Source organism: Mus caroli, chromosome 10 (assembly GCF_900094665.2).
Source record: "Mus caroli chromosome 10, CAROLI_EIJ_v1.1, whole genome shotgun sequence".
In the NCBI taxonomy this organism is placed as follows: Eukaryota; Metazoa; Chordata; class Mammalia; order Rodentia; family Muridae; genus Mus; species Mus caroli.
Window position 1 is genome coordinate 78,933,648 of NC_034579.1, and position 3,392 is coordinate 78,937,039.

At 42.7% G+C, this 3,392-nt stretch overlaps 1 protein-coding gene and 1 pseudogene across 1 annotated transcript in view; both read left to right on the forward strand.

Annotated features, from left to right (window-relative positions):
• Window positions 1-3,392, forward strand: part of Tmem263 (transmembrane protein 263) — a 66,771-nt gene that overhangs the window by 35,829 nt on the left and 27,550 nt on the right. The gene's annotated exons all lie outside the window — the stretch shown is intronic.
• LOC110303385 overlaps window positions 3,025-3,392 on the forward strand; it is a 13,909-nt pseudogene continuing 13,541 nt past the window's right edge.

Consider the following 3,392-nt stretch of genomic DNA (forward strand, 5'->3'; position numbering starts at 1 on the left):
GGGGGGGTATGGGGGACTTTTGGGATAGCATTGGAAATGAAAATGAGGAAAATACCCAATAAAAAATTAAAAAAAAAGAGAGAGATCAGAATAAAACAGACTCAGAGAAAAAGAAGCCTACAAAATAAATAAATAAATAAATAAATAAATAAATAAATAAATAAGTGTTAGATAGAAGGCCATAGAACAGAGATTAGAGGATTCTTTAAATCAGAATAAAGAATCAGCAAAATAATTTAATCTAGAACCCACAATGACAGAAAAAAGGTGTTTCCAAATAAGAAAAACCTACAAAAGCTTGAGAAATCAGAATGGCAGCCTATACAGATGCAGTATAGTGAATTAAGAATACAGACACTATTTAGTAATACTACCTTACAGCAGTATCATACAATACATTATGTGGTTCATTTTTGTAGAGTTTGGAAAATTAAGATGTGTATATTTGTTAGCTCATCACACAACTGATACTTACTCAAGATTTTAATCTTTCTGTCTTGAGTTCTGAAAGGGCTGATTCTGAGATTCTGTGCTAAACTATAGAGGATGCTCTTTTCTGATACTAAGTTTCTGTGTTTCTCTTGCAACAGTGATCACTTAACAGAAACAGCTTAATACAAGTCATATTTATTTTGGATTAGTTTTATGAGAGTTCATCTGTCATGATGCAGAGAACATAGCAACTGGCGAGACAGTCTGTGGTAGTACCAGGTATCCCATGACTCAGTCATGTCTTGACAAATCAGGGATCAGAAAGTGGGCCCAAAGACCATATTACTGTCAATACTTTTGCCCAACAACCCTCTCATGATAGGTCCGATCCTGTCTCAAAAAATGCACAGTCTCCAATGTAGTCTTACCAAGATGAATCTCAGTGTAAAAACATTTGAGTCCATGGAGGGCATTGTAGAGTCAAAACATAGTACCTGTTAGGGTATCAAGGAGTTTACTGCCCCTGAGTTGAAAGCTTCTCCACAAAGAGGCTTCCTGAAATAGGTGAGTTGTACTAAAACAATTCCTTAAATAATGCCCTCATGTCACTCATAGCCTCTATTGGAAGTGAAATAAACTATGTAAGAAAGATACAGGCATCCATGCTAATTAGGAGTGCAAAAGGTCTTTAGTTTTTGACTAGTGTCTAGGAGTGAGCTAACACCTGGGACTACCCCGGTGCTGAAGCTCAGGGGTGGCCTTCTTAATGGCACAAACCACAATTACATAAGTGCTAGATGGGATCAGAATGACTTTGCTGCATTTGGTCTTAGCAGATCATAGGAGTTACTTCAGATACAACATGACAATAATTTTAGCCTTATTCCTCTGCTATTTCTTTAAGCATTAATTATTTTGGTCAACACATCTAGGCCATTGGCTGTGTCATAGAAATCACGAGTATGCTTCCAGGGCAATCATGGCTGTTGGTGAGTGCTGAAAAGCATCTAAGTGACACAATGTGGAGTCAGGACAAGGTAGTATTTTACCCACTTCCCAACCACCAGCTGTGGAAGAGGCTGACACAATGCAACTTGGCTCCTTGCCTTCTGGTGGCCTCTCACAAGCCAGTTCAATTCCCTGAGCTCATCTGCCCTAATTATCCTAAAAACCCCTGTAACAGCCGGAATTCAGCTACACCAATGCATAAAATCCTTCTGTGGGGTACCCCACCTCATCTTGTGTGGAGCATCCACACAAACTCTTTCTAATCCCAAGAGTCTTAATAGAGGGTGAAATGTAGTTCCCAGATCACTGTATAGCTACCACAGGCTCCTGGATACCCTGAGATGATCCCCATCTACAAAACTGCCTTCACCAGATGAGAAGACCATGGATGACTCTGACACTTAGTGGGGTCTCTAGGAACTGAAATACCCATATGGGTGAGAACAGAGCTCCAATTTCTGGACAGAAGAATGAATTGGCTTCTGGGAATTTATAGCAAGGCTCCTGGGAGAGAGAAGATGCAGAGCCGATTGGATCCTTCCCTGTACTATCTCAAGATCTGATTTGCAACTCTCTATGTAGAATTTTTCTGTAGGAATGGTCCGGAAAGCCAAAAGAGGAAACTGAGGATCATCATTGGAGAAAGATCAGAAGGCCAGCATGAAGGGGATCTTGACCTGAAGAAGCCAGCAGGAACAAGGAAGTGGAACTTACTGGAAATAGTGGAAGCTATACGATCATATGGTCTGAGACAAGTGTGCTATTTATTTCTATATTTCTGTGATAAAACACTGACCAAGGCACCTTGTAGGCCAACTTTTATTTGTGCTTATTCTTCCAGAAGGATAAGTGGCAAAAGCTGTGCAGGGAAGGCTAAGACAAGAAAGTGAGTTTTCTGGAGATGGCCTACCATTTTGCATGGCTGCAATGGATGTGCCCTGAAGCATCCTGGACCCCAGAGACTTTGTACCAGGATTGCCCCTTGTTGCTGATATGGTTTCCCTGCTAATGTTATATCACTCATTTATCTGCCATAGCCTAATGTTTCCTGGGCAGATGTCCTGCAGAATCAATATGAAGGTATACTTTCATGTAATAATGCTTTTTGCTGAAAAATGAGTTTATGATTCCTGGCAATGATTTTATCGAACTCCTGAACTGATTCAAGTAATTTTAAGCACCCCCGCCCCCCCACGAAAAATAAAGGCTACAAATAAAGTCTGTGTCACAAGCTAATTGCACCAGGAAAAGAAAATAGGTTTAGAACGAATTTATGAGAAGACATTCCTTCTAGGTTATGAATGAGGCCACTGATCTTGATAACTAAGGTCAAAAACTGGGAATGGTCACATGTGAACAGCCCTGTAACTGTTTTAGACATAAAAATGTCTCTAGAGAGGCGCCTCGTCCGCAGCCAGAAGCCGCCTCTGCCTCTGCCTCGCTGCCTCGCACGGAGAGTCTTCCGACTTCTTAGCCCGAGAAGAGCATCTAGATCCCTTAGCCGCCCAGGGCCGCATCAAGGCCTCTGCTGCCCCGGCCGCTTCTGCTGTCCTAGGTGCCACCGCTCCCTCCGCCCCGGCGGCAGCTCCCGGCCTCGACCCCGCGGTGATCATGAATCAGGCAGATAAAAGTCAAGAAATTCCATCTTACCTTAGTGATGAACCCCCAGAAGAGTCAATGAAAGATCACCTGCAGCAGCAGCCAGGAATGTTGTCTCATGTGACTGGAGGTATCTTTAGTGCTACAAAGGGAGCTGTTGGTGCCACCATTGGTGGTGTGGCTTGGATTGGTGGAAAGAGTCTGGAAGTGACCAAAACAGCTGTTACAACTGTGCCTTCCATGGGAATAGGGCTGGTGAAAGGAGGCGTGTCTGCTGTGGCTGGAGGTGTGACAGCTGTTGGGTCTGCAGTTGTAAACAAAGTGCCCTTATCAGGAAAGAAGAAAGACAAGTC